At 36.0% G+C, this 13,959-nt stretch overlaps 1 protein-coding gene across 6 annotated transcripts in view; it reads left to right on the plus strand.

The window, feature by feature from the left end:
- Positions 1 to 13,959, plus strand: part of anne (anne boleyn) — a 1,549,371-nt gene that overhangs the window by 1,311,380 nt on the left and 224,032 nt on the right. The gene's annotated exons all lie outside the window — the stretch shown is intronic.

Consider the following 13,959-nt stretch of genomic DNA (forward strand, 5'->3'; position numbering starts at 1 on the left):
AATGCTATTGACATCATGCGGGAAAAAGAGTTTGGTGGTATATTTAACCCGAAAGTTAACATTTTCCAACGAAAAGCTCCTCGATCTGTACTGAAAAAAGTTAGGTCTCTAGATTTAGGGTGAAGGGGTATTTGGTGAAAACCAGAAAAAAGATCTAAAGTTGAAAAGTATTTGGCTCTGCCAAGATTGTCCGGTATGTCATCTACGCGTACAAGTAGAAATTTGTCGGCTATAAGCTTTTTATTGACTGCTCGGAAAGCTACGAACATACGATACGACTTTTTGCCTGTTGGATCTTTTTTCTGTACCAAAATTAAAGGACTGTTATAATTTGAAAAACTAGGTTTGATTAAATCATTCCCTAATAGGTTTTTGACTTGTTTATTTATTTGTTCGCGTTGTGTGTATGGCAAACTGTAATTTTTAATATAGACAGGAGTTTTGTCAGTTAATCTAAGTTTTTGTTCGTAGAAATTATTAAGCGTCATTAAGACGGTTTTTAATGCAAAAATATTAGAATATTTCAAATATAAATCAAGTAATTTTTTTTCAGCATAGGAAGGAATTAAAAAAAATAAATAAATGTAAGGCCGAGCTTCTCTTCCAATTTGCGTCGTGCTCCCCTTGATTTTCCCTACAAATTGGTCGGACGGGACCTACATGTTTTATGCCGACTCCGAACGGCATCTGCAAGGCAGACGAGTTTTCACTGAGAGCTTTTCATGGCAGAAATACACCCGGAGCGCTTGCCAAACACTGCCGAGGGGCGACCCCGCTTAGAAAAATTTTCTTCTCATTGAAAAACTTTTTTTCTAAAATTTTGATGTTGCTTTGCCGGGGGTGTGAGCCCAGGGCATACGGTGCGGTAGGCGGAGCACACACCACGGTGGCCGTCGTGAAGGAAGGAATTTGTTTTGCCAAAATTGATTTGCGCTCTTCTATGCGTTTTGAATTGATAGGTGTTTCATTTATGCGATACACATTAAAGTTTTTATGTCTTCAGTTTGAATATTGAAATCTTTTACGTACTTGACCTCGTCTGTGGTGTTGATAACTTTTATTATTGGGTTTTTTGTACCAACGATACATTTTGCTGTGAAAACACCGTTACAAAGTTCATGAGAGTCTACAAAAACTGGACTTGTCGAATTGTTGAAACTAAAAACACGAAAAACTTTGCATCTTGGTGGAATTATAAGAGTATTTGTTGAAGTGCTATGCAAAATTGAAATATTTACCTTTTCTGTCCCTTGTCCGAATGCAATTGTGTCATTAGCATAATTGATTATGCATTTGTTCGTTTTCGGAAAGTATTTGCGAACCGATTATTATTGTTATTATTGGAATTGTTATTGCCTCTATTGTAATCGCGATTATTGCCTCTGTTGTAATTGTTATTACGGAAATTTGTATAATTTTGTTGCCTATTTGAGTTACCGTTAAATCAAAAATTGCTATTGCTCTTATATCTGAAATTACTGTCTATAATCATTTTCGCTACAAAGTCCTTTGAATCTTTGAAGGTTGTTGACGCAAGGATTGATTTCACCATATCTGACCTACTATTTAATCTACAAACGCTAATGGTTTGCTCAACCGCCATCTCATGAGCTTTTGCCTGCGTCATACCTTCAATGATTATAGAGCGCTCTAATGAGTCAGAATGCTCTTCTACCTGCTTGGAAAATTCTGAAAAATTGTTATTGGTTACTCTTAAGGCTGCAATTTTACCCGCGACAACTTTTGAGTCGTCTGGCCTAATTTTACTACATAGCGCTTCTTTAATTTGGCTGACTGATTCTATATGCGTTGGTAGGCCTTCGCGAGCTGTGCCTTGGATCTTTGATTTTATGAAAGCGATAAAAGTATTGGTTAATGTTTCATCGGAGAACTCTTCTATTAGGTTAATTTTATCAATAAATGCAGCAAGTGATAAAGGATCGCCGCTGTAATTTTCTCGCATAATCGAGGCACAACTATTAATAAATGGTTTCTTTTGCTCAGATGTAGCCATTTTTGGATTGCTAATGTTTAAATTGGGACTAACCGTTAAATTAAAATTTGAATCAGAGTCTGAATTAGAATGAGAAGTTGGAATTTGTGCTGAATTGGTTGGAGTGCCAAATCCTAAAAACTCTTCAAGCAAGGAATATATAGGCTTAGGAGATTTTATTGTGGCAACTGAAGAACTAGAAGAACTACCGCAATCTGACATGTATAGGGGAGTCAGGCGAAAAATTTAACTAATGCTGTATTTTCGAAAAAAATATGAGAAATCTAATTTGAATGGAAGGGTATTAGATTATACCAGCGTTTGTTGAAAAATGATTTTACTTAGCTGTATATATATCTGAAAGCTTTTAGATTTTATAATTATACAATTGGTTAGCGAATACTTATTGAAAAAAACTTTAGTTAGTGAATTTTTTTGAAATGCAAAGGTAAGTGATTAGTTAATGAAAACAAAGATTCAAAAATATTTACTTTACGCTTTTGTTGTTCGCAAATCCAAACACAACGATTGGAATTAGCTGAAAATTTTCTATGCAAAACGGTTCCTACTTCCCGATATTCAATATCAATTTAAAAGAAGTCGAATGTTGTGAATATATTTGTTGAAATGTAAGAATATTTAATTGTACAGAATGTGAAAAAAATTTGAATTTGCAATATATTTCAAAAATTATAATTTTAATTGCATTTAAATGCAAAGATTATAGAATGGCAAATATTTTTGTATAGGCTTTAAACGGACGCACCGTTTCTATCAAAATTGTATGGTTTTATTTCTATAGATACGGGCGCACCGCATCTTTCCCAACTTGTAATATAAATGTCCTCGGACGCACCTGGATTAAAAAAATTTATGTCATATTTATTCAAGGACGCAGCGCTTTAAAGAAAAATTTTAATAATATTTTTATGCGGACGCATCACTTAAGAAAAGTAAACACATTTTTTTTTTATTCTTTTGATGGAGCCCACTGTAGGGCAGAGTGGGACTGAAACCAACAAATTTTATTCAAATGGTTAATTATTAATTTTGGCAACTTTTGAAATAATAAAGCTTACAAATTTTCCGTTTTTGTCCGACCCTGTCCCACAGTGCCTACCTGTAACCTTACGCATATATCTATATATAATGTACCTGAATATAATGCTACTTTTATACTCAGTTGAGCAGAGCTCACAGAGTATATTAAGTTTGATTGGATAACGGTTGGTTGTACAGGTATAAAGGAATCTAGATAGATATAGACTTCCATATATCAAAATCATCAGGATCGAAAAAAATTTGATTGAGCCATGTCCGTCCGTCCGTCCGTTAACACGATAACTTGAGTAAATTTTGAGGTATCTTGATGAAATTTGGTACGTAGGTTCCTGAGCACTCATCTCAGATCGCTATTTAAAATGAACGATATCGGACTATAACCACGCCCACTTTTTCGATATCGAAAATTTCGAAAAACCGAAAAAGTGCGATAATTCATTACCAAAGACAGATAAAGCGATGAAACTTGGTAGGTGGGTTGAACTTATGACGCAGAATAGAAAATTAGTAAAATTTTGGACAACAGGCGTAATCGCAAAAATCGGAGAAGGACCACGCCCACTTTTAAAAAAAAAATTTTTTAAATAAAATTTTAACAAAAAATTTAATATATTTACAGTATATAAGTAAATTATGTCAACTCCAGTACATTCAACTCCAGTAATGATATGGTGCAACAAAATACAAAAATAAAAGAAAATTTCAAAATGGGCGTGGCTCCGCCCTTTTTCATTTAATTTGTCTAGGATACTTTTAATGCTATAAGTCGAACAAAAATTTACCAATCCTTTTGAAATTTGGTAGGGGCATAGACTTTATGACGTTAACTGTTTTCTGTGAAAATGGGCGAAATCGGTTAAAGCCACGCCCAGTTTTTATACACAGTCGTCCGTGTGTCCTTCCGCATGGCCGTTAACACGATAACTTGAGCAAAAATCGACATATCTTTACTGAACTTAGTTCACGTACTTATCTGAACTCAGTTTATCTTGGTATAAAAAATTAACGAAATCCGACTATGCCCACGCCCACTTTTTCGATATCGATAATTACGAAAAATGAAAAAAAATGCCATAATTCTATACCAAATACTAAAAAAGGAACGAAACAAGGTAATTGAATTGGTTTATTGACGCGAAATATAACCTTAGAAAAAACTTTGTAAAATGGTTGTGACACCTACCATATTAAGTAGAAGAAAATGAAAAAGTTCTGCAGTGCGAAATAAAAAACACTTGAAATCTTGGCAGGTATTACATATATAAATAATTTAGCGGTATCCAACAGATGATGTTCTGGGTCACCCTGGTCCACATTTTGGTCGATATCTGAAAAACGCCTTCACATATACAACTACCACCACTCCCTTTTAAAATCCTCATTAATACGTTTAATTGTACCCATATCGTACAAACACATTCTAGAGTCACCCCTGGTCCACCTTTATGGCGATATTTCGAAACGGCTTCCACCTATACAACTAAGGCCCACTCCCTTTTAAAATACTCATTAGCACCTTTCTTTTGATACCCATATTGTACAAACGCATTCTAGAGTCACCCCTGGTCAACCTTTATGGCGATATCTCGAAAAGGCGACCACCTATACAACTACCACCACTCCCTTTTAAAATCCTTATTAATACCTTTAATTTGGTACCCATATCGTACAAACAAATTCTAGGGTCACCCCTGGTCCACCTTTATGGCGATATCTCGAAACGGCATCCACCTATGGAACTAAGGATCACTTCCTTTAAAATAGTCATTAACACCTTTCGTTTGATACCCATATTGTACAAAGAAATTCTAGAGTCAACCCTGATCCACCTTTATGGCGATATCCCTAAATGGCGTCCACCTATAGAACTATGGCCCACTCCCTCATAAAATACTCTTTAGTGCCTTTCATTTTATAGACATGTCATACAAACACATTCCAGGGTTTCCCTCTGTTCATTTTCCTACATGGTTATTTTTCCTTATGTTGTCACCATAGCTCTCAACTGAGTATGTAATGTTCGGTTACACCCGAACTTAACCTTCTTTACTTGTTTTTTTTTTTAATATAGTTTAATATAATGAAAAATGGTATGAATATTGAATCTGAACCGTATGGAAATTGAAAAAAAGTAATTTAAAGTAATTTTTATAATATTGAATTTGGAAAGTATAAAAATTGAGTAGAAAAATTGAAAAAAAAAAATTTTTCATACTAACTGCTGCTGCGCTTCACCGTTTTCTGTTTTGCTGCTGTACCTGATGTTCTGCTGCTGCACTTGCTGTTGCTGATGGCGTCACTCGCCTTCCGCTATTCATTTTTATCAGATGTACGGTGGTTTGCCGTTATGATGGTGGCGTGGCTAGTGCCGTTTTTCACTAGTTATTTTGGTGCAGTTTCAATTTTGATTCTATAGTTCAAAAATTCAGTTTCTTTTGATTTTGTTTTTTTTTTTTTGTATTATTTCTGCTGCCGTTTAGTTTGTTATTTTATTACAGTTTGCATTTTCTCTGTCTTTAATTAAGTATTATATTATATGTATTCTCAAAAATTGTCACTCTTTTTCCTCCACTAGCCACGGCCAAAAAATCCACCACCACTGCCATATATTTGTTGATTTCATAAAAAAAAATTTTTTTGTAGATTTTCTGAGTTTTTTATTTTTTTTTTTTGTAATGGTTTTTGAATTTTTGTAATATTTTCGTAGGTTTTTTTCTAAATTTTTATACTTTTTGTTGTTATATCGGCCTACTGATTTGTAAGATCGCGGGTTTGAATCGAGCTCAAGGCCTAACAATAATTTTTTATCATTAATATTGTTATAATACAACCGCTGTGATGGCTGAATGGTTATAGCAGCGGCGCCTAAACGTTGCCGATGAAGGAATTTAGCAGTTCCCGAAATGGATCTATACAACGAGCTTTGGCAGTTGTCTAAATTTTTTCTTTCTTCTATTCTAATTTAAAAATTTTTTCAATTAAGAAAAAATTTATCATAACAATAATAATGATAAAAAAAAAAATTATTGTTAGGCCTTGAGCTCGATTTGAACCCGCGATCTTACAAATCAGTAGGCCGATATAACAACAAAAATTGTTAATACATCCCAGAGCACGGGGAAAAAAGTGTCAATAAAATATGACAATATGGCAGCATTGCCATCAAACAAGTCCAATTTTCACATCCATTCTGCAACAGATGTCGCAGTGTTGTGAATATCAATTGGCACGAACCAGAAAAGAAGTAGGATTAATGAAGACAAACAAAAAACCGCTGTGATGGCTGAATGGTTATAGCAGCGGCGCCTAAACGTTGCCGATGAAGGAATTTAGCAGTTCCCGAAATGGATCTATACAACGAGCTTTGGCAGTTGTCTAAATTTTTTCTTTCTTCTATTCTAATTTAAAACTTTTTTTCAATTAAGAAAAAATTTATCATAGCAATAATAATGATAAAACATTATTGTTAGGCGTTGAGCTCGATTCGAACCCGCGATCTTACAAATCAGTAGGCCGATATAACAACAAAAATTGTTAATACATCCCAGAGCACGGGGAAAAAAGTGTCAATAAAATATGACACTATGGCAGCATTGCCATCAAACAAGTCCAGTTTTCACATCCATTCTGCAACAGATGTCGCAGTGTTGTGAATATCAATTGGCACGAAACAGAATAGAAGTAGGATTAATGAATGATGATCTGGTAACCTTGCCGTGCGCGGACGTGTTTTTGATCGCTCTTCGAATTGTTATTCTTTTTACTTTGTAAACAAGTTTTGTCTTTTATAAATATTTATTCATATAATAGAAAACAGTTTATAAGTTTAATTTCGTATTAAATCTTTACACAGTGCAGTATACATAGTGGCTTTTTGTGCAATTTAAACATTCAGTCTGTGTGTTCATATATCATAGATTTTCACGAAAATTTGTGATAACTGCATACCTTTTTGTTGGTAGCTGCTATTAGCATTGTGTGCCCTTTTTGCTTTGTGTTGTGTTCGCTGCTAGCTATACGCTGTCTTGCGATTTGCATCCAGTGCTCCAAATTAAATCTTGCACATAATTTTTGAACAGCTGTTCAATTTATCTTATACTTATAGTTTCTTTTGCCTATTTTTCTTTTGGGTTTGTTTAACTTTGCAATTATGTTGGATTGCTGTGTCAAGAAGTGCACCAATCAAAAGAAAATTTCCCGTGGTGATACTTATGTTTGTTGTTGGCTCTGTGTGACCTAATATCCAGCAAAATTGGACTGAACTGGACATGTCATGATTGTCGTTCCGTAGAAAATGACATGCGAGCTTTTATGAGGCAAACTCAGAAAGAGTTCAACAACATTTTTATTGGGTTTCGTGACCTTAACGAAAGATTCAAAACGATGGAGGCTCACTTTAAAAAATTGAAAGTGATATCTGAATCCCCAAAACGAAAGAAATGTATGCCCAACAATGACTCCAACTTGTCTTCGAGTCAGGGGCAAAGCTGTCCTCCTACGAATGTCCCTTCAACCGCGTTGACTAATACGAACAGGCTAACCAAAGACGTTATGAACAATGCAGCTCAGGAGTCTCCACAAGAATCTACACAAGGTTGTGTCGAGACTTCCAGTGAGACGATCTATGGCAAATTAAACGATGCACGAACTAATAGTGGTACTTTTGCGGCTGTTTGTTCTACGTCACCAATGTTGACTTCGCTGGACTCCCCAATTCATCCTACACCTCCACCGGTATCTTTAGCTCCAACAATAACAGTTACCGATACTGGGGTTGTTGCTAGTGATACAAGTGTACCTGAAAAAAATAGTACGGGCTCGATAACCAACGCTATAACGGCCGCACCTTCCCAGCTCTCTGGTGCGCTATCCGCTACTCCTTTGCAGGTGACTGCCGTGCCACCTCGTAGGGCTGTATTTGTGTCCCGATTACACGCCTCGCTTACCGAAAATGACATTGCTCATTACGTTTGCTCTAAACTTGGTGTTGCACCCACTAGTAACATCAATGTGTATAAATTTAACTTTAAATATGAGAGAGACATCTCCTCATTTAAAATATCCCTTTCAGATGAATATTTCGATAAGGTACTTGATTCCTCTTTTTGGCCCAAGCATACTGTGGTTCACTTATTCACGACAAAGGCGAGGGCCGAACCTGTTTTATTACAGCCAAAAAACGGTATGACGAACCCAGTAATAACAACACAAAGGTAATTGCTGATCTGTCCCGTCTTCTCATTAATTATCAAAATGTTCGTGGTTTACGATCAAAACTTGTTCCATTCTTCCTTAATTCTTTCAACTTTTCTGCACAAGTTGTAGCTTTAACGGAGACCTGGCTAAAGCCTGATAATTACAATTCTGAGGTTTTTTCAAATAAATATGCTGTTTATCGGCGTGATCGCATCTCTAGAGCGGGAGGTGTCCTTATTGCTGTTGAATCTAACCTATCGTCTGGACAATATCTCTCATATCGAATTCATAGCAGTTAGGCTTTCATTCGGTAGCTTTAGCGTAATTGCTTGCTGTTCGTATATACCACCTCGTTCGGATATGGATGTTTATGCTAGTCATAGCTCGGCCATCTGTGATTTGCATTCGCAGTTGGGAGATAACGATCGACTTGTTGTTGTTGGTGAATTTAACTTGCCAACAGTTAGTTGGGTTAATATAAGTGATTCAAACTTTTTAACTCCCACTGCTCAACATGAGTTTCTCAATTGCTTGTTAGACTCATCTCTTTTACAGATTAACAATGTTCCAGATAGTGGAAATAAAATGCTGGATTTAGTATTTGTGGATGGCTCGGTGGGTACTGCCCTTACGCAAATACCACCTTTATCCCTTCCAGAAGACCCTCTTCACCCTACGCTAGAGATATCACTTGATATCAGCCTACCCCGTAGGATTCAAATACAGTCTCGTCCCCGATCTAGATGCTTCTACAAAGCGAATTTCATTATGCTCAATGATCTGTTGGCTTCCCATGATTGGTCGGATCTCTATGCTTGCACTGATGTCGATTCGGCTATCTCTATATTTTACAGTACGCTTGATAGCTTCTTTGATACCTGCATTCCTACTCGCTATACCCTATGTTCGAATGAGCCCCCTTGGTTTTCAAGGCAACTTATCAGACTTAATAACATCAAATCTAGGCTTTATAAGAGGTTCAAGAAATCTGGAGCATCTGCAGACCTCTCTAAATATCTAATAGCTCGTTCTAAATTTCACCATCTTAATCAGCTTTGTTATAAAAATTACTTGAGTTGTTGTAAAGCCCAATTTCTTAGAAATCCAAAAAAGTTTTACAGTTTCGTAAATTCAAAGCGGAAAACTTCTGGGTATCCTTCCTCATTAACCTTTGGAGGTAAAAAAGCTTGCACTGATGACGACGTTGCTGAACTTTTTTCTGAGTTCTTTAAGTCCACGTATTCATCCAGTGGTTTTCATTCTGGTCAATATCCCTATCGCTTAGATAGCTCGAATTACATTAGGAATCCTGCTATTGATGGTAATATTGTTCTTCAGAGTCTTCAATCTTTGAAGCCCACCTTTTCTCCGGGACCGGGCGGTGTTCCTAGTTGCGTGCTTAGGTACTGCGCCGAAAACATATATGAGCCTATTTTAAAATTATTTGAGCTATCTCTGGGATCTGCGTCATTCCCGGCACTTTGGAAACAGTCTTTTATTATACCCCTGCATAAAAAAGGTAGTAGGTCAAAAGTTGAAAACTACAGGGGTATTGCTAAACTTTCAGTTATTCCTAAAGCCTTTGAACAGATTGTCACCAATCAACTGCAATATCAGTGTTCTAGTCTTTTATCTCCATGTCAACACGGTTTTATTCGTCAAAGGTCTACCACTACAAATTTGCTTGTATTCACCTCTATAGTTATGGAAGGATTTTTAGCGAACAAGCAAACGGATGTCATCTGCACGGACTTCAGCAAAGCTTTTGATACCGTCAACCACGAGTTGCTTATTCATAAGCTTGATTTACTGGGCTTTCCGTTTCACCTATTAATGTGGCTGAAAAGCTATCTTTCTAACCGGACCCAAAAAGTCCTGTTCAAGTGCAATCTGTCGGAATCGTTCGGAGTTTTCTCCGGCGTACCCCAGGGAAGTCATCTAGGCCCTTTGCTCTTTGCCCTTTTCATTAATGACTTGCCACAGACAATATTATATTCCCATACTATAATGTATGTGGATGATGTAAAACTTTGCTACACTTACTGTCCTACCGATTTGAGTTCCTTGGATCTTCTTCAGGCCGACTTGGACTCGTTCCAATGTTGGTGCACAACAAATTTATTAGCTTTAAATTGCTCTAAATGTAAGCATATGACATTTCACCGAGTGAAGCCAGCATTGAAATCTTATGTAATAGATGGTACGCCTTTGGAGCGTATATCTATTGCAAATGATCTAGGTGTCCTTTTTGATCCGAAATTGAATTTTAACATGCATATTTCATCTATAGCCAACAAAGCGTTGGGTTTACTTGGATTTGTTAAAAGATGGGCTAAAGAGTTCGATGATCCGTACCTTACTAAGGTTCTTTACACATCGCTGGTTCGTCCAATACTCGAGTTTTGCTCATGCGTTTGGTCCCCTGTTTCTCAAAAGCATATAAAGCGTCTTGAGTCAGTTCAAAAGCAATTTTTGATATTTGCATTGCGCGGCCTTAATTGAGACTCAAGTCTCCACCTTCCTCCATACAGAAGTAGACTTCTTCTTATTAACTTACCCACTCTGGAAAATCGGAGAATATTACTGGGGGTATTGTTCATCCATAAGCTCATTATTAAAGAAATTGACTCCGCGGACCTCCTCAGCCGCTTGTTTTTTGCGGTTCCCCCTAGAGTATCCAGACACTACGTTCCTTTCTATTTACCCCTTTGTCGACGAAACTTTGCTAAAAATAATCCTCTTCTTATCTGGTGAGCGCACTACAATGACTTGTATAGCTGCATCAGTCTTGAATGTACTTTTGCCACTATACGTAATGCAATACTTGCCTATCTAATTTAAGAGATACAAGCTAATTTAATTTGCCGGCATTTTATTCCTTCGATAAAAAACAGGAACTATCTCGCTTAAGGATGGAGGAACATTTATCAACATGTATCATTAAGAAGGAACAAGACAGTACTGTGTTGATTGGAATCTGGTGCATTCCAACAACGTAAAAAACATGCTTTTTCATGAATCACTGACCGGAATCGTATGCATTCCGGCAGTATAATCTTATGGGTCAGGCATCGAGCTGATTGGAATCCGGTGCATTCCAACAACACAGGTCATGTTACTTTTTTATGCCTTGTGATGGCGTATCCTCATTACACTACTCTTAGCACTGCCGGATTCCCATGACATGCTGATTGGAATCTTGTTGCATTCCAACAGGGAGATTGGAATCCACTGCATTCCGAAATCATGCTGAGCGGAATCTGATGCATTCCGCCAGTATAAGATTTCGGCATAAGATCTTATTTCTGCTCATATTTCTTATTATTATTATATTCTGAAATTAAATAGTAATGTTCATTAATATTTCTTTGTTTGTAATATAACATTGTTGAAAGCTCGATATATCTTAAATTTTATCTTTTGAGTTGTATATTTATGTATCTTTTATATTATGCAGTCGACCATAGTTTGTCGTCGACTTTAAATAATAAATAAATAAATAAATAAATAAATAAATTTGAAGACAAACAAAAAACCGCTGTGGTGGCTGAATGATTATAGCAGCGGCGCCTAAACGTTGCCGATGAAGGAATTTAGCAGTTCCCGAAATGGATCTATACAACGAGCTTTGGCAGTTGTATAAATTTTTTCTTTCTTCTATTCTAATTTAAAACTTTTTTTCAATTAAGAAAAAATTTATCATAACAATAATAATGATAAAACATTATTGTTAGGCCTTGAGCTCGATTCGAACCCGCGATCTTACAAATCAGTAGGCCGATATAACAACAAAAATTGTTAATACATCCCAGAGCACGGGGAAAAAAGTGTCAATAAAATATGACACTATGGCAGCATTGCCATCAAACAAGTCCAATTTTCACATCCATTCTGCAACAGATGTCGCAGTGTTGTGAATATCAATTGGCACGAACCAGAAAAGAAGTAGGATTAATGAAGACAAACAAAAAACCGCTGTGATGGCTGAATGGTTATAGCAGCGGCGCCTAAACGTTGCCGATGAAGGAATTTAGCAGTTCCCGAAATGGATCTATACAACGAGTGAAATGTTAAGAAGGAAAAGATGTTTAGTGTTCAATGTTCCAACATTAAATCTTGTTTTATTAAATAAATTCGTGTCTTCTATAGTAATTTACTTAACCTATACATTCATAAAAATCGTAATACTAATAACTAAAAATAAGTACATAGGAAATGGGTTATGCATACATGTACGTTTGTATACAGTCTTTGTATACATGTAGTTTTGTATGCATAACTCCATACATGGAGTTTTGTACGTTTAGCAGCGTCAGCAGATCAATTTGAGTGTTTTAATATTTTCCCACCATGAGTTGTATGTTTGTATGTATAGTTTATGAGCTGTGAATGGATATGGGTCTCATATTCGGCATTCCATTGATGTTGGCTAGCCGTCTGGGTTAGTTCAATAATTTATGTTGGAAAATATTGTAATATGATTATTACTAAAATATTTTTGGAGTTTGTTATGCGTAATGCCGCGAATATGTTACAGTGAGTGTGACGTATAATGATACAATACAGTGGGTGTGACGTATAATGCTACACGAGCTTTGGCAGTTGTCTAAATTTTTTCTTTCTTCTATTCTAATTTAAAACTTTTTTTCAATTAAGAAAAAATTTATCATAACAATAATAATGATAAAACATTATTGTTAGGCCTTGAGCTCGATTCGAACCCGCGATCTTACAAATCAGTAGGCCGATATAACAACAAAAGTTTTTAATACATCCCAGAGCACGGGGAAAAAGTGTCAATAAAATATGACACTATGGCAGCATTGCCATCAAACAAGTCCAATTTTCACATCCATTCTGCGACAGATGTCGCGGTGTTGTGAATATCAATTGGCACGAACCAGAACAAAAGTAGGATTAATGAAGACAAACAAAAAACCGCTGTGCTGGCTGAATGGTTATAGCAGCAGCGCCTAAACGTTGCCGATGAAGGAATTTAGCAGTTCCCGAAATGGATCTATACAACGAGCTTTGGCAGTTGTCTAAATTTTTTCTTTCTTCTATTCTAATTTAAAATTTTTTTCAATTAAAAAAAGAATTTATCATAACAATAATAATGATACAAAATTATTGTTAGGCCTTGAGCTCGATTCGAACCCGCGATCTTACAAATCAGTATGCCGATATAACAACAAAAATTGTTAATACATCCCAGAGCACGGGGGAAAAAAGTGTCAATAAAATATGACACTATGGCAGCATTGCCATCAAACAAGTCCAATTTTCACATCCATTCTGCAACAGATGTCGCAGTGTTGTGAATATCAATTGGCACGAACCAGAAAAGAAGTAGGATTAATGAAGACAAACAAAAAACCGCTGTGATGGCTGAATGGTTATAGCAGCGGCGCCTAAACGTTGCCGATGAAGGAATTTAGCAGATCCCGAAATGGATCTATACAACGAGCTTTGGCAGTTGTCTTAATTTTTTTCTTTCTTCTATTCTAATTTAAAAATTTTTTCAATTAAGAAAAAATTTATCATAACAATAATAATGATAAAAAATTATTGTAAGGCCTTGAGCTCGATTCGAACCCGCGATTTTAGATTTTTTTTTGTAGATTTTCCTAAATTTTGTATTATTTTTTTGTTGTAATTTTTGATTTTATACTTTTTTTGTAGATGGTGTTTTAATTTTTTGTATTTTT

This window comes from Eurosta solidaginis, chromosome X (genome assembly GCF_040869045.1).
Source record: "Eurosta solidaginis isolate ZX-2024a chromosome X, ASM4086904v1, whole genome shotgun sequence".
Classification (NCBI taxonomy): domain Eukaryota; kingdom Metazoa; phylum Arthropoda; class Insecta; order Diptera; family Tephritidae; genus Eurosta; species Eurosta solidaginis.